Genomic DNA, 18,740 nt, shown 5'->3' on the forward strand with positions numbered 1-18,740 from the left:
CTTGTCAAAGTTCATTCGGGACTCTCAAACCATGCACATACCCTCGTCTTTCCTTAAAATTGTTTTAATGTTTATTTCTGAGAGAGAGAGAGCGAGACAGAGAGAGAGAGAGAGAGATCGGGGGAGAGGCAGAGAGAGAGAGGGAGACACAGAATCCAAAGCAGGCTCTAGGCTCTGAGCTGTCGGCACAGTCTGACATGGGACCCTGAATCCACCAACCGTGAGATCATGACCTGAGCCCAAGTTGGTTGATTAACCACCTGAGCCACCAAGGCGCCCCTATACTTGTCCTTTCTATGTGGCTTGGGCTTCTCGCAGCATGGCAGGCTCACATGGTGGCTGGATTCCAAGAGGCAGGGAGTGCAGAAATGGAGGCTGCCAGGACAATTCAACACTATACCTGAGAGTCACTTGTGTCATCTGCCATTCTTTCCTTAGAGCCCACCCAAATTTAAGCAGGTAGAGAAAATGACTTTGGAGGTGCAAGTTCCAACTGCATAAAAGCCCATTGGAATGGGAGATGTTAGGACACTCATCTTTGGAACACACCATCTGCCACACCACTTTGATGGCTTATTAGGAGGATTTAATAAAATGATGCAACTTTAGCAACCAGAGAGAAGGCTTCCTGTTTCGGGAAATGGTAGAGTCCAGTACGTAGGATGAGGTGCAGATGACAGAGACCCAGCTTTGATTTGCCAAAGTATGAGCTCCATGATAGCAAAAGTTTGAAATTTACTGATGAATTCCAGGTATTGAGAACAGTGCCCGATACATTAGGCAATCAGCAAACATGGGTGAGTAAGGAGGAAACGTACAAAATTGAGCATTTCAGGGCACCGCCATGGGGGAAAAGCAAAAAGGAGGTTCTCAGCACTTGGTCAGGCTTCATAGGATCCATAGAAGTCTTACAATCTTAAGAATGCCTTCCCAAGAGGGAAGAGGAATTGTGCAGTGGGTACATCCTAGGGAAGGTCTGAGAGCCTCAGAATCCCTAGTAGTGCTGACTGGTGAAGCCATCTCCCTCCTGCAGCCAATCAATAAAGACTGAAAGACACGAAACATTCTTCAAATCTGAAGACAGCAATGCAAGACTTCAAGGAACATGAAAAATCAAGAAAATAAGACACTGCCAACGAAACACAATGTTTCAGTAATTAACCCAAAGAAACTTAACTATGATGAGGGGGATGTAAGAGGGTAGAGTTATTTTATGTGGTTGAAATTAAGCTGTAATCAGCTTTAAAAAGACTGTTCTAACTATGGGGTGTTTTACATAAGCCTCATGTCCACAGAACAAAAACTGACAGTAGATACAAAAAAGATAAAGAGAAAAGAATCAAAGCATATCGCTATGGAAAATCGTCAAATCAAAAAGGAGGGCAGCAAGAAAGAACGAAAGGAACAAAGGAGTTACAAACATCCAGAAAACAATTGATAAGATGGCAATAGGATGTCCTTACCTACCAGTAGTTACTTCAACTGTGAATGGATTAAATTCTCCAATCAAAAGACATAGAGTGGAGGGGCACTGAGGTGGCTCAGTCGGTCAAGCATCTGAATCTTGACTTTGGCTCATGTCAGGGTACATTGAACCCTGTGTTAGGGTCTGCACTGAGCATGGAGTCTACTTGAGATTCTCTCTCTCTTTGTCTGCCCCCTCCCCTGCTTGCACGGTTTCTCTCTCTCCATCTCAAAACAAAACAAAACAAAACAAAACAAAACAAAACAAAACAAAAAAAACATTGAGTGGATGAATGGATTTAAAAAAAAGCCCAAGACACAACTATATGTTGCCTACAGGAGGCACACATCAGCCTTAAGAACACGAAAAGGCTCAAAGTGAAGGGATAGAGGAAGACATTCCATACCAATGGAAGCCAAAAGACAGCAGGGGCAACTACGCTTTTATCAGACAAAATAGACTTTAAATAAAAACTGTAACAAGAGACAAGTTCATTATATAACGATAAAGGAGTCACTTCATCAAGAGGATATAACATATATGTACCTCCAGCACTGGAACACAAGGATATGTTATGCAAACATCAGAAAATCTGAAGGGAGACATAAACAGTCATGTAATAATAATAGAGGACTTTAATACCCCACTTCAATGGTGGGTAGATTAGCCAGGCAAAAAACCCAATAAGGAAACATTGGACTTGAACTGTCCTTTAGGCTGAACAGACCTAACAGGATAGAGGACATTTCATCCAACACCAGCTGAATACACATCTTTTGGTACACATGGGACACTCCTTGGGATAGATCATATGTTAGGCTACAAAACAAATTTAAGAAGATTGGAACCAAACCAACTATCTTCTCTAACCACAGTGATGTGAAACCAGAAATCAGTAACAGGAAAGAAAGGGAAACATTCGTGAATATGTGGAAATTAATCAATACACTCCTGAACAATCAATGGGGCAAAGAAGAAATCGAAAGGGAAATTAAAACACATCACAGAGCCAATGAAGATGGGAATATTATATACCCAAACTTATGCAATGTAGCAAAGCAGTTGGATAAGTTAGAAGAAATAGAAGAAATGGATAAGTTAGAAGAAATTCCTAGAAATCTACAACCTGCTGAGATTAAATCATGAAGAAATAGAAAATCTGAACAGACAAATGACTAGTAAGGAAATTTAACCAATAATCAAAAGTCCCCCAACAAACGAAAGTCCAGGACCAGATGGCTTAACTGGTTAATTCTTCCATACACTTAAACAAAAATTAGTATCAGTCTCCCTCAAACTCTTCCAAATAACAAAAGAGGGGAGAACTCTCCCAAATTCATTTTATGAGGCCAGTATTTCCTGGATACTAAAGCTGGACAAGGACATAACAAGTGATGAAAACAGTACGGTACTGGCATTAAAGCAGACACAAATCAGTGGAACACAATAGAGAGCCCATAAATAGACCTGTGCATATGGGCAATTAATTTATGACAAATGAAGCAAGAGTATATGATGGGAAAATAACCATCTTTTCAACAACTGATTTTGGGACAACTGGGTGGCCATGTGCGAAGGAACGAAACTAGACCCCTATCTTACACCACACACAAAAATTAACTCAAAATGGATTAAAGACTTGAATGTAAGACCTGAAACCATAAAACCTCTAGAAGAAAACAGTAAGCTCCTTGACATAGATCTTGGTGATGATTTTTTGGAACCAACTTCAAAAGCAAAGACAACAAAAACAAACATGAACAAACACGACCAAGCCAAACCCAAAAACTTCTCTGCACAGCAAAGGAAACCATCAACCAAGTGAAAAGGCAACCCACTGAATGGAAGAAAATATTTGCAAGCCATTTATCTGATAAAGAGTTAGTCTTCAAAATATATAAGGGACTCACACAACCCTATAACAAACAAACAAACAAACAAACAAACAACAACCACAGCAACAACAAAAACAAATAATCCAAAGAAAAAATGAGCAAAGGACCCAAGTAAACTTTTCCAAAGAAGAGATACAAATGGCCAACAGGTACATGAAAAGGTGCTCAACATCACTCAGCATCAGGGAAATGGAAATCAAAACCATAATAGATGTTACTTCATACCTGGTAGAAAGGCTTTTATCAAAAAAACTCCCAAAATAACAATTGTTGGCAAGGAAGCGGAGAAAAGGGAACCCATAGGCACTGTTGCTGGGAATGTAAATTGGTGCAGCCATTGTGGTAAATGATATAGGGTTTCTCAAAAAAATAAAAAATAGAACTACTTTATGATCCAGCAATCTCACTTCCTGGTATGTATCTGAAGAAAACAAAATCAGTGCCTTGAAGAGATATTGGCACTCTCGTGTTAATTGTAGCATTACTCACAATAGGCAAGATGTGGAAATCATCTAAGTGTTCACTGTTAGATGTGTGGATAAAGAAAATGTGTTACATTAACAACTCAGGCAACAACAGATGTTGGCAAGGATGCGGAGAAAGAGGATCTCTTTTGCACTGCTGGTGGAAATGCAACCTGGTGCAGCCACTCTAGGAAATAGTCTGGAGGTTCCTCAAAATATTAAAAATAGAACTACCCTACAACCCAGCAATTGCACTACTAGGTATTTATCCAAGGGATACATGTATGCTATTTCGAAGGGACACATGCACCCCAATGTTTATAGCAGCACTGTCAACAATAGCCAAAGTATGGAGAGAGCCCAAATGTCCATCGACGGATGAATGGATAAAGAAGATGTGGTGTATATATACAGTGGAGCATTACTCGGCAATCAAAAAGAATGAAAGCTTGCCATTTGCAACTACGTGGATGGAACCAGAGGGTATTATGCTAAGCAAAATTAGTCAGAGAAAGACAAATATCATAGGACTTCACTCACGAGGACTTTAAGGTACAAAACAGATGAACATAGGGAAAGGGAAGCAAAAATAATATAAAAACAGGGAGGAGGACAAAACACAAGAGACTCTTAAATATGGAGAACAAACAGAGGGTTACTGGAGGGGTTGTGGAAGGGGAGATGGGCTAAATGGGTAAGGGGCATTAAGGAATCTACTCCTGAAATCATTGTTGCACTAGATGCTAACTAATTGGATGTAAGTTAAAAAAAATAAATAAGTAAAAAGAAAAAATAAATAAAATAGAAACTATTAAAAAAAGAAAATGTGTTATATATATACTTCTTTTATTATAAATAGAATGCTATTATATATGGAATTATATATTATGATATTTATGTTGTATATATTATTTATATATGATATATAAATGGATATATTTATAAATATATAAATATAATATCATTTAATGAAATATGTGATTAATATGTTAATATGTATGAATTATATAATTATAGATTAATTAGTATTGATAAATGGATACTAATATGTTATGTTGATAATATATTGATATTATATACATATATATTTTTCTTTTTAAAAATATAATTTATTGGGGCGCCTGGGTGGCGCAGTCGGTTAAGCGTCCGACTTCAGCCAGGTCACGATCTCGCGGTCCGTGAGTTCGAGCCCCGCGTCAGGCTCTGGGCTGATGGCTCAGAGCCTGGAGCCTGTTTCTGATTCTGTGTCTCCCTCTCTCTCTGCCCCTCCCCCGTTCGTGCTCTGTCTCTCTCTGTCCCAAAAATAAATAAACGTTGAAAAAAATATATATATATAATTTACTGTCAAGTTAGCTATCATACACTATATACAGTGCGCTCTTGGTTTTGGGGGTAGATTCCTGTGATTCCTCGCTTACATACAACACCCAGTGCTCATCCCAACAAGTGCCCTCCTCAATGCCCATCACCCATTCCCTCTCCCCCACCTCCCCATCAACCCTCAGTTTGTTCTCTGTATTTAAGAGTGCCTTATGGGTTTGCCTCCCTCTCTGTTTGAAACTATTTTTTTCCCCTTCCCTTCCCCCATGGTCTTCTGTTAAGTTTCTCAAATTCCACATATGGGTGAAAACATATGATATCTGTCTTTCTCTGACCGACTTATTTCACTTAGCATTAATACCCTCCAGTTCCATCCATGTTGTTGTAAATGGCAGGATTTCATTCTTTCTTATTGCCAAGTAGTATTCCATTGTATATATAAACCGCATCTTCTTTATCTGTTCGTCAGTGGATGGACATTTGGGCTCTTTCCATAATTTGGCTATTGTTGAAAGAGCTGCTATAAACATTGAGGTACAAGTGCCCCTATGAATCAGCACTCCTGTGTCCTTTGGATAAATTCCTAGTGGTACAATTGCTGGGTTGTAGGGTAGTTCTATTTTTAATTTTTTGAGGAACCTCCATACTGTTTTCCAGAGCGGCTGCACCAGTTTGTATTCCCACCAACAGTGCAAGAGGGTTCCCCTTTCTCCTCATCCTCAATAACATCTGTTATTTCCTGAGTTGTTAATTTTAGCCACTCTGGCCAGTGTGCGGTGGTATCTCAATGTGGTTTTGATTTGTATTTCCCTGATGAGGAGTGACGTTGAGCATCTTTTCATGTGTCTGTTGGCCATCTGGATGTCTTCTTTGGAAAAGTGTCTATTCATGTCTTCTGCCCATTTCTTCACTGGATTATTTGGTTTTCAGGTGTTGAGTTTGGTAAGTTCTTTATAGATTTTGGATACTAACCCTTTACCCAATATGTCATTTGCAAATATCTTCTTCTGTTCTGTCGGTTGCCTTTTAGTTTTGTTGATTGTTTCCTTTGCTGTGCAGAAGCTTTTTATCTTCATGAGGTCCCAATAGTTCATTTTTGCTTTTATTTCTCTTGCCTTTGGAGACGTGTCAAGTAAGAAGTTGCTGTGGCTGAGGTCGAAGAGGTTGTTACCTGTTTTCTCCTGCAGGATTTTGATGGTTTTCTGTTAATGTTTATTTATTTTTGAGGTGCTGGGAGGGACAACGAGAGAGAGAGGGAGACAGAATCTGAAGCAGGCTCTAGGCTCTGAGCTGTCAGCACAGAGCCAGATGTGGGGCTCAAGCGCATGAACTGTGAGATCATGATCTGAGTCGAATTCAGATGCTTAACCAACTGAGCCACTCAGGCGCTCCTGTATTTTTATATATTAGTATTGTTGAGCCATAAAACAGTAGAAATCCTGCCATTTACTACAACGTGCATGAACCTGAAGTAAAATAAACCAGACAAAGACAAATACTGTATCATATTCCTTATAAGTAGAATCAGGAAAAGAAAGGTCAAATTTATAGTAACAGAGTAGGACCATGGTTACCAGGGTCTGGAGGGTGGAGAAAATGGGGAGATATTGGCCAAAGGGTACAAACTTTCCCTTATAAGGTGAACAAGTTCGGACACCTGGGTGGCTCAGTGGGTTAAGCGTATGATTCTTGGTTTTAGCTCAGGTCATGATCTCATGGCTTGTGAGTTTGAGCCCTGCATCAGGCTCTGCACCGATGGTATAGAACCTGCTTGGGGTTATGTCTCTCTCTCTTTGCCCCTCGCCCCCTCAAAATAAATAAACTTGAAAAGAAGGATGAACAAGTTCTGTGGATCTGATGTACAACACGGTAACTATACTTTATTGTATAATTGAAATTTGTTGAGAGTAAATTTTAAGCCTTCTCACCACACCTCACAAAAAGGTAACTACGTATAATGACTTTATTGTTAACTGACTTTATTGTGGTAATTCTTTCACAATGTATAGTTATGTCAACTCATCACGTTTTACACTCTATTTTATTATATTTTTATATTTTTTTTATTTTTGAGAGAGAGAGAGAGAGCGAGTGCCAGTGGGGAAGGGGCAGAGAGAGAGGGAGACACAGAACCCGAAGCAGGCTCCAGGTTCTGAGCTGTCAGTACAGAGCCGGATGCGGGGCTCAAACTCACGCAAACCGTGAGATCATGACCTGAGTGGAAGTCAGATGCTCAACTGACTGAGCCACCCAGGCGCCCCATGTTGTACACTTTAAATATATGCAATTGTATTTATCAGTTATACCTCAATAAAGCTGGGGGTGGTGGTGGTGAGTCCCTTTAAACACAGTTACTCATTTGGACATTAGGCATTTCATGCTGCCTGCCTCCATTTCTGCTTCCCTCCCTAAAAAGGTGATTAGGAATGTGGGGGATGGAGTGAGGTTTGAATATCCTCGTGGCAGTGGGGCACAGGTGGCCCTTAGTTAATACATCTGGTATGCCTTTCATCTAGAATATTTCCTGCAACCATTCTCTCTTGTATGATGTTTGCTTCTTGGTTCTTCGTGCTATCTATAGCATGATGCACTTGACTTGTTTTTGCCATGGAAAATATCAGAATTATAAATATTTTTAGTTGTATAGGTAAAAAGCCATATTTTGGTACTTAAAAATTTCTGGTCAGAAGTATTTGCATGCTGCATACTGTTTATTGTATCTTATGAAACGGAAACTTGATGTTAATTCCTGATCTCAGAATCATGTACTTGGATGTGATCACAGGCACTGATTCCACAGAAACTATCACTTAAACTGTTATTTGGGATTATCTAAACTTGTTTAAAAGGAAAGAAAGGAGTCAGCCGCTATTTTGGAGATTACCAAAGATGATGAATTTTACTTTTTGAATTTTTTCATATTTGGGGGGAAAAAGAGTTTCAGAATATGCTGCTATTGATAACTACTCACAAACCCATTTATTTTATTTTATTTTTTTTTAATTTTTTTTCAACGTTTATTTATTTTTTGGGGGACAGAGAGAGACAGAGCATGAACGGGGGAGGGGCAGAGAGAGAGGGAGACACAGAATCGGAAACAGGCTCCAGGCTCTGAGCCATCAGCCCAGAGCCCGACGCGGGGCTCGAACTCACGGACCGCGAGATTGTGACCTGGCTGAAGTCGGACGCTTAACCGACTGCGCCACCCAGGCGCCCCCACAAACCCATTTATGATCAAAGATGTAGCAGAAAACAATTTTTTCTTTGTTCTGGTCAGCGTTGTCTGTCTAGGTAAATATATTGATTTCCAATATAATGACATTTTAAAAATGTAAATCATTGTAAATATAAATGTAAATAATTTGTGAAATGTAAATAAATGTAAAATAATTTATTCTTTTAAGATACATGCTCCCCTTAATGGATTCAAAAGAAGTCAGGTGTGAGGGATGTGTACCGATGCAGAGACCAGGTATGAAATTCCTGTAATCCACATCATGTCTGTTTCAATGGGGCTTTGAGAACCAACTGAAACCATATCATTTTCCGTCATAAAGGCAAGCAAAACTATAAAAAAGGCGACTAAATCTTGGTCCAGAAACAGATAACTACCAGGGCACTTGGGTGGTTCTTCAGCTCATGGTTTTGGTTCAGGTCATGATCTAAGGGTTCATGAGGGGGAGCCCCACGTCGGGCTCTGTGCTGACATTGGGGAGTCTGCTTGGGATCTCTCTCTCTCTCTGCGCCCCTCCCCCGATCATGCACGGGCATTCTCCCTGTCTGTCTTAAAATCAATAAATAAACATTAAAAAGGTAAAGAAAAGGATAACTACCCACTGACAGCCCCCTCCATCCCAAACCTCAGGACTCTTCTTTCCTTGGGACTACATAAAGGGTGATTGTGGTACTCTCCTAAAAAAAATATATATATATATATGTGTGTGTGTGTTGAGTAAATAAATGTGCTGAATCTTGGCTGTGCCTTGTGAGGTGGGAGAGGCTGGAAAGGAGCAAGGGGGCTGAGGAGAGACCGGACCAGGGCACAGACCTGTGAGTGATGGGGTCACTTCGGAATTGGATTCTCTAGACCCAGCTGCCCCAGCAGGTACCGCTTGGATCACAGAGCAACCACCCCAACAAACCCTTTTTTAATTCCTGACTCTTACAATTTTAAGCAAAATAAAAGCCAGTACTTTTTTGGGGCAGCTTGCTGCCCCATTCCAGCCAAAACGGTGGTGATGGGGTATCATTCTGATTCTAGCAACAAAGCAGCTGAGGCTAGCGCTTGAAGTAATTTACCTAAGGAGGGGGGCTTAGGGCTTGTACCCAGACAGTTGAATTTCCAGGCTTATTATTGTGCTTACCCCAAACCTAGACTAATGGTTCTCAACTGGGGATGACTCTGCCCGCCCCCCCAGCCCCCTGCCAGGGACACCAGGCAATGTCTACAGATATGTATGGTTATCACATGGTGGGAGGAAAACTCCTGGCATCAGGTGGGTGTGGGCAGGGATGCTGCTCAACACCTCGAAGTGCCCAGGATGCCCCCACCATGGAGAAACACCCAGCTCCAAGTGTCAATAGCACTGAGTCTGGGAAAGCCTTCTCTAGACCTCAGAGTCTGGTTATTCTGCTTACGAGATGCTCTGTATCACGCATTGGCTGCGTGCAGGTCTGGAGTAAAGATCCCTTCCTGAAGTGTAGCACCCAGCTCCAGGAAGGCTGTCCTAGTCAGCTTGAGCTGACGTAATAAAATACTACAGACTCGGGGAGGGGGCAGTGTAGACAACAGACCTTTATTTTCTCACAGTTCTGGAGGCTGGGAAGTCCAAGAGTAAGGCCCAGCAGGGTCAGGTTCTGGCAACTACTCTCCTCCTGGCTGGCAAACAGCTGCATCCTGCTTTGCTGTGTCCTTACATGGTAGTGGGCGGGGGGCTGGGGAGAGAAAGAGAAAGAGAGAGAGACAGAGAGGTGAGGAGGGGAGGGGCAGAAAGAGGGAGAGAGAGAGAATCCCAAGCAGATTCTGCACTCTCTGCATGGAGCCCTATGTGGGGCTCTAACCCCCCAACCGTGAGATCATAACCAGAGCCAAAACCACGATTCTGACGTTCAACAGACTGAGCCACCAAGGTGCCCTCATCGATCACTTTTGACACCGTATGTGTGGGTTTTTCCCCCCACACTGGCCAATTCTCTGACCCCAGCTGGGCATCCTATGATTCAATCCCCCCATCATCTATCTGGAGTTAGTGGGAGATCCCACCAGTTAAGGGCTCGGTCCCACCAGACTGCCCCCCCCCCCCCTTTCAGGTGCCAACCATGTCTGGGTCTCTGACCAACCGGCTGTGAGTAGCAGGTTTCCACAACTCCTCGGGTTGATAATTTGCAATCCCAAAGTCACAGAATTCAGGAAAACAGTCTACTAACTAGATTGATTACCTGTTTGATATAAGAGGATACAAGTCAGCAATGGCCAGATGGAAGAGACACATGGGGCCATGTTTGGAGAGGGGTCGGGCCTCTGCGCCCTGTCCAGACAGACACCCTGCCCTCCGAAAACGCCTTCGGGTCAGAGCTTTCGTTATGTAGGCACGGTTAAATCATTGGCCATTAGTGCTGAGCTCAATTTCCAGTCCCTCTTCCCACGTAGACTATGAGGGGGTGGGGCTGAAAGTTCGAACCCTCTAAATTACTTTCGTTCCGTGGCAACCAGCTCCCCCATCCTTAGGGGCTTTCCAAAAGTCACTTCGTTAACACAAACTCAGGCACGGTTGAGTTTAAAAAGGGGCTTGTTATGAATAATGAAAGGAGATTACAGGATTTTAGGAGCTAGGAGCTCTGTGTCAGGGACTGGAGACAAGACCAAATATATATATTATTATATTTACAATATTATAAATATATATAACTATATAAATACATATTTTTAGTATATATAGTATATATAATATATATTATAAATAAATAAAAATATATATTATATGCAATATCACCTTCCAATGGCCCCATCTCCAAATACCATTACATTGGGGTATAAGACTTCAACTTGAGAAATTTGGGGGACACATTCCATCTATAACATGGGTACCGCAACCCCCAGTTGGTGCTTCAGCTAAGTTCTTACCTGGCTGTTCTACTAGCCTATGACTCCCCGTGGTTTTTACTTCTGGTGTTTATGATTTCCCTCTCAGTGGACTCTCCATTTTATTTCTTGTGCAGGAGGATAGTTTGGGGACTACTTGGCTTCCAATTCGTTAGAAGAAAAATACTTTTTTTAAGTTTATTTATTTATTTTGAGAGACAGGGGAGGGGCAGAGAGAGAGGGAAAGAGAGACAGAATCCCAAGCAGGCTCTGCTCTGTCAGCCTGGAGCCCAATGGGGGCTTGATCCCATGAACTGTGAGATCATGACCTGAGCCAAAGTTAGACACTTATCTGACAGCCACCCAGGCACCCCAGAAGAAAAAGATTTTAAACACAAGAAATTTCAGAAAATTGGTGAGCGCCTGTGAGATGAATTATGTTAATTATGAAACCCAAATCCCAGGGCTTTAATTTATTTTTATTTCTTTATTTATTTTTAAGTAGGCTTCACATCCAACGTGGGGCTTGAGCTCACAACCTGAGCTGAGATCAAGAGTTGGACGCTTAACAACAACAAACAACAACAACAACAAAGAGTTGGACTCTTAACTGACTGAGCCACCCAGGCACCCCCAAATCACAGGGTTTTTAATGGACATAGAATTTACATAATTACAAGCATAGCATTGCAATGATATTGACCGACGCTTTTATCTCGGTAACCCACATTCCTTCCAAGATTCGGACCATTTCCATCACTCCAGAAATGTCCTATGTGTCCTTCCCAAGTCAACACAACAGGGTTGTAACCATTGTCGTGTTGTTGTAACCATTGTTCTGACACTCATTACGAGGCATAAAATTGTTCCTGAACGTCTGATATGTAGAAGTATATAGAGTGTGTTTGTTGGTGTCTGGCATCTTTCACTCAAAATAAGGTTTCTGAAGTTCAGCCATGTTCTGTGTATCAGCAGTTCATTCCTTCTTCTTTGTTGAGTAACATTTCATTGTACAAATGGAGCTCAGTTTGCTTATCCTGTTGGAAAAGAAACAACGACCCTGAATGGAGTCATTTGCTCCCACGATGGCAAGCCAAGACATGATGGCAGCCTCAACCTCCCCAAAACGTGATTTTTGAACAGTCAACCTGAAAGGTCCTGATCAGTGCTAATGAGGTAATGCATGAACTAAGATCATTTCTGTTTCCTCTTCCTCTTCTGTAGAATGAATGGGGCTTAGCCTGAACATTTTTTTTTTTTTTTTTACAGAAAGAGACCACAAACAAGGAAGAAGGGCAGAGGGAGAGAGAGAGTCTCAAGCAGGGCTGGATCCCACGACCGTGAGATTGTGACCTGAGCAGAAACCAAGAGACCAAGAGTTAGACACTTAACGGACTGAGTCACCAAGGTGCCCCTGAAACAGTCTTTTCTTTTGTTTTGTAATAACTTCTTTGCTCCACTCTCTCGCTCAGAAAAACTTTGTTTTATACCGTTCCATAGAGTGCCATTTTCTGGAAGGGATGCTCCCGAACTGATGGATTGTTAAATTTATTCCATTGAATTTTTGTTCTTTAGAAATCTGTTCCCTAGTTGACGGACATTTGGGTTGTTTCCCGGTTTTGCTTATTATGAATAATGTGGCTACAAACAGCACTGGGCACCTGTCGGTTAACATATGTTCATCGTTATCAGGGAAACACCTAGAAGTGAACTGATTAGTTACAGTGTTGGTACACATTTAATTTTACAAGGCTCTTACCATATATATATTTTTAAATAGCAATATAAAAATCAAGATAGAAACAGAAACTTGAAAACACATACGTGTGTTTGCACATCAGTTACAAAACGTGGTACCCATATGTTACCATTTTTATGCAACCACATGATAATTCAATACATCTCGCTAAAAAATTTTTTTTTAATCTTGTAAAATGTACCTAATATTTAACATCTTAATCGTGTTAAAGTGTGCAGTGCAAGGGCATTAGGTACATTCACATTGTTGTGTGACCATTCTCCATTACTCATCTGCAGGACTGTTTTTTTTTAATTTTATTTTTTATTTTTTGAAATTTACATCCAAACTAGTTAACATATAGTGCAACAATGATTTTAGGAGTAGATTCCTTAATGCCCCTGACCCATTTAGCCCATCCCCCCTCCCACAACCCCTCCCGTAACCCTCAGTTTGTTCTCCATATTTATGAGTCTCTTCTGTTTTGTCCCCCATCCTGTTTTTATATTATTTTTGCTTCCCTTCCCTTGTGTTCATCTGTTCTGTGTCTTTTTTTTTTTTTTTAACTTTTTTTAACGTTTATTTATTTTTGAGATAGAGAGAGATAGAGCATGAACGGGGTGGGTCAGAGAGAGAGGGAGACACAGAATCTGAAACAGGCTCCAGGCTCTGAGCTGTCAGCACAGAGCCCGACGCGGGGCTCGAACCTACGAACTATGAGATTGTGACCTGAGCTGAAGTCGGAGGCTTAGCCGACTGAGCCACCCAGGCACCCCTGTTCTGTGTCTTAAAGTCCTCATATGAGTGAGGTCATATGATATTTGTCTTTCTCTGAGCGACTAATTTCGCTAAGCATAATCCCCTCCAGTTCCATCCATGTAGTTGCAAATGGCAAGATTGCATTCTTTTTGATTGCCGAGTAATACTCCATTGTATATACAGACCACATCTTCTTTATCCATTCATCCGTCGATGGACATTTGGGCTCTTTCCATACTTTGGCTATTGCCGATAGGGCTGCTATAAACACTGGGGTGCATGTGTCCCTTCAAAACAGCACACCCGTATCCCTTGGATAAATGCCTAGTAGTGCAACTGCTGGGTCGTAGGGTAGTTCTATTTTTAGTTTTTTGAGGAACCTCCATACTGTTTTCCAGAGTGGCTGCACCAGTTTGCATTCCCACCGCAGGACTGTTTTAATTCTGCCCCCCTTCGCATTTATATTTCTTTTTCTGGTAGCATGAACTTTCTGGGAATGACCTAGAAACTGTGAAAGCCTGAAAGTGATTTTGAACAGCTTTTTTTCTTTTTGAGTGTTTTTTTGGAACTCTCTCTTTTTTCCTTTTCAGCACTTCTCTGTAAGTTTATCTCCCTCTTTCTCTTTTTTTAAGTAGGCTTCATGCCCAGTGCAGAGCCCAACGCGGGGCATGAACTCAAGACCTTGGGGTCAAGACCCGACCAGAGATCAAGAGTTAGATGCTTAATCGACTGAGCCACCCAGGCACCCCCAGAACTCTAACATATTCTGTCCATTTTTTGTTTTTTCTCTTTCACCTGTCCTATCTCTGATTCAGATGTTCTGGAGAAAATTGAACACGTGTTATAACTATTCCAGGTTTGTGAGACATACCTGCAAGGGGGCTGTTTCTCAGCATCATCTCAAAAGCTTTAAATAACACTGAGCCTTAGGACCATCTGAGACTGACTGCATTGGAATTTCTAGATGTGAGGCCCAATAATATGTATTTTAACAATATTGGTATATGGTTGGCAGAATTGAAGACTAACTCCAATGACCCCTGCCCTTATATAACTTCCTTCCCTGTGAAAAGGACAGGATATCACTTCCATGATTATGTTATACAGCAAAAGGGATTTTGCAGGTTTTGCCTAGTTGACTTTGAGTTAATCAAAAGAGATTATTCGGGTGGGCCTGGGCTTTTTATACAAACTCTTCTTTTTTTAAAAAAATTTTAAATGTTTATTTTTGAGAGAAAGAAAGAGTGTGAGCGGGGGAGGGGCAGAGAGAGAAGGAGACACAGAATCTGAAGCAGGCTCCAGGATTCAAGCTGTCAGCACAGAGCCCAATGTGGGGCTTGAACCCACAAACTGTGAGATCATGACCTGAGCCAAAGTTGGATGCTTAACTGACTGAGCCACCCCAGGCGTCCCTACACAAACTCTAACTCTGGATCTAGAAGTGAGAGGTGGAGAACGTTAGAGGCCAGAGATTCACAACTGGAGAAGGAGTCAACCTGTCCTTGCTGGCTTTGAAGATGGAGGGAATCCTGTGGCAAGAGCCTGCGCACATCTTCGAGCTGAGAGTGACTCCTGGCCAATAATAAGTGAGAAAGTGGAGACCTCAATCCTCCAACTGCAAGGAACTAAATTGTGCCAACAACACAAATGAACTTGGACATGATTCTTCTCTAGTCCAGCCTCCAGGTGAGAACACAGCTTGTTAACACCTCCATTGTGAAACGCTGAGCACAGAATCCCACAGAGCCTTGTCTGGACTGCCCCCTCTACGGACACCATGAGTTAATAAATGAGTGTTGTTTTAAACCACTAAGTTTGTGGCAATTCATTATATAGCTCTAGGTGACTAATAAACCTACTTATTTCTATGTGGTGAACCTGTTGATTGGGGTCACTTGTCCTGAGAATTTTACACTGTGTGGATGTAGCACATTTTGTCTGTCCATTCATCAATTGATGGGTGTTGGATTATTTCCACTTTTTGGTTATTATGAACAATCTGCTACAGACATCTGTATGAAAGCATTAATCAGTTTCGTATATATTAGCAAATTCACTTCAGATGTTCTTTGACTGACTATATAAGTTATGTTTCCTGAATTTGAACCTGCCCTACTATCTTACCAATTCTTTCCTTAGTGAATGAACTGAATAAACTCTTTGGCACATGTTCATTTTATTTGCATAAAGACTGTGGTTTATATTTTTTGAACTTCACTAAAGGCCAGAGGTTTTCTGTAGCCTTTGGCTAACAACTAGGGTTATCCTTCTGGGTTCCTGTAATTGCTTCCTCCTCTGGCCTGTGAGAGCTGTGGCTAGCCCTGGGGATCCACATCTTTCCTGGTGGGTTCCCCTGACCCTCTCTACATTGTTGAACATGGTCCCTTTACCGATCACAGTGAGTGTGCTATTTGTTTTCAGGCCGGACCTGACTGATACTGTAGAGGCAGGGAGCATTATGGGATATAGTTTCCTGTATCCCCGGCAGATACATAGTAGTACATAGCAGGTCCTCATTAGACCTTTGTAGAATGAAGAAACCAAAAGACACATTCAGGCACTCAAGTTGCAGGTTCTTAAAGGTTTCTTATGTATCTGCTGCTATGAATTGGCAATGTTGATTAACTGTAGGTTAAGAAATCCCTATACCTTTCTGTTTCAGAAAATTGCTTACTGCAAGGAGCAACCCCTCACCATATGACATAGATAAGACTCACAGATGTCCCCCTCATTTATCTATAGTAAGGCCAGACACAGACCCTCCAAACCCTCGTTCTTTGCCTCAGAAGTGCTCAGCTGAACTGCTTGTCCCGGCTGATCCATTGAAGCACAATGCTTGTTAACCAAACTTTGGTTAAGCTCCTCTAGAGTAAAACTTCCTCTGATCCATTATCCCCTTTCACTGCCTTTTCATCCCACCTTCCCAGTGCTAGAAAGCTCAGTTCTTTCTAGCATTGTTTATTCCTTTCTACAAAAGAAAAAAAAATTTCCCCCTTAAATCTTGAGATGCTTGAAGACTTTATACTCATGGTGTTCTCTTCTTGCAACAGTCCCCCTGACCAATTTCAAGTATCTTTCCCTGCCCCCTTGTAAGACTCCTTTTGAATAAAGTCTCTCCTTACTGAGTCTGGATTTGCTTTTTATTGGACAGAGTAATGGCCGGACATACATGGTGCAGGGGAGGAAACAATTGCTCTACCCTGTTTGGGGAATTATTACTAGTAGTTTTAATTATATACATTAGTTGGAATTCTTATCTCTTAGAAATCTTACTTTCTTAGTGAAAACTAAAAAGCAAGCAGTTATGAACTGTTATATACCAACATCTTATTGATTGGCAAATTCATGAATATACTATTTCATTATTTCTAGAAGCATCTATTTTCCACAATTTTCAATGTGGCACAAGACATGTTTACTAACAGACTCCAAAATTCTTTCATTTAAATAGAAAGCCAAAAGCAGGTACTGATTTGTAAATAATCTAGATATTCAATTAATACCCATCGTTTCACTTAAAATTTTTTTTTAAATGTTTATTTATTTTTGAAGGAGAGAGAAACAGAGCTTGAGCAGGGGAGGAGCAGAGAGAGAGGGAGACACAGAATCCAAAGCAGGCTCCAGGCTCCAAGCTGCCAGCACAGAGCCTGACATGGGGCTTGAACTCACAAGCCATGAGATCATGACCTGAGCCAAAGTCGGATGCTTAGCCATGCTTAGCCGACTGAGCCACCCAGGCACCCCAATCATTCCACTTTTACTTGGTAGAACTGTAAGATTTAAAGGTACCAAAAATATTTTGGAAACTATTTTAAAGTGGACACACTTTAGGGGTGCTTGGGTGGCTCAGTTGGTTGAGCGTCTGACTTTGGCTCAGGTCATGATCTCACTATTTGTGTGTTTGAGCCCCCCCATCGGGCTCTGCTGACAGCTTCCAGGGCCTGGAGTCTGCGTCAGATTCTGTGTCTCCCTCTCTCTCTCTCTGGCCCTCCCCCACTCATGCTTTTTTTTTTTCTCTCTCTCTCTCTCTCAAAAATTAATAAACATTAAAAAAATTTCAAGTACACACACTTATTAAACATAATCATTGTTGAAAAGTTCATTTATAAACTTTCATCTCACATTTCTTTAATTCAGTTGTTCTTAACAATTATGTTTAGATGACTTACCGAAACTTCATTAAACATTGAACAAAGCTGGGGCTGCGGGCTGGCTCAGTTGGTGGAGCATGTGACTCTTGATCTCTGCGTCCTGAATTTGGCCCCACGTTGAGTGTGGAGATGACTTAAATAAATAAAAACTTAAAACAAAATTAAACAAAGTTAACCATCATCTTAAGTTATTTTTCTTGCTGACAATTTTTGTTACATATCTATATTAGGCAAGCATCAAACCTTATAGGGTTGGAGCCCTCCCAGGGCCTTATGAAAGGCTATATGCATATGAGGAGGAGGGTGTGGATGTTATGTGTGTTTTCAGTTTGTGTTTGAGCCTGGGAGTCCAGATGGCAGTTCAAGCTAAAGAAAGCCCAGGCATGTCTGGGCTTGTCTCCAGAGTCACGGAGCACCATCTATCTAGGCCTATTTGCATAACAATAATGAAGAGTCCTTCCAGTATAGAGGTGATTTTAAGGGAGAAAAGAACCATACAACTGGAATGTGATCTTGGGGTAGGAGAAAAGAAGTGTCTGCCCCAGATCTGCCAGCATGGATTTTTGCCTTCTCTGGGGTCTTGTGTGATCCCAATGGGGAACAGGTGGAGAGTGAAAAAAGAAATTAACGGATCAGTTTTTGCTAAGGCTGAACAAGCCTGCCACCTTCTCCTAGAACCCAGTGTTGTGGGGGAGATCTCACTGTCTGATAGATTTAAGCCTCAGGGGCTTTAGTTAAAGGTCTTAATGCCTCTGGACCTTGATGTGCTCACCAAGAAACTGATAGTGTCACAGGTGCATTTCGGTCCCCGAACACATGCCAAACCCCCAGATGCAAAGAAATGCAGAATGTGGGACTCTGGTGTC

The 18,740-nt window shown here is 41.5% G+C and overlaps 1 long non-coding RNA gene across 1 annotated transcript; it reads right to left on the bottom strand.

Annotated features, from left to right (window-relative positions):
- Positions 1-9,920: 9,920 nt before the first annotated feature.
- Positions 9,921-18,221, bottom strand: LOC123605200. The gene is made up of 3 exons (XR_006715646.1): positions 18,118-18,221; positions 17,893-18,023; positions 9,921-10,079 (listed from the first exon to the last, which is right to left on the bottom strand). It is a non-coding gene; the product is annotated as an uncharacterized LOC123605200 (long non-coding RNA).
- Positions 18,222-18,740: the final 519 nt, after the last annotated feature.

Source organism: Leopardus geoffroyi, chromosome A2 (genome assembly GCF_018350155.1).
Source record: "Leopardus geoffroyi isolate Oge1 chromosome A2, O.geoffroyi_Oge1_pat1.0, whole genome shotgun sequence".
Taxonomy (NCBI): Eukaryota; Metazoa; Chordata; class Mammalia; order Carnivora; family Felidae; genus Leopardus; species Leopardus geoffroyi.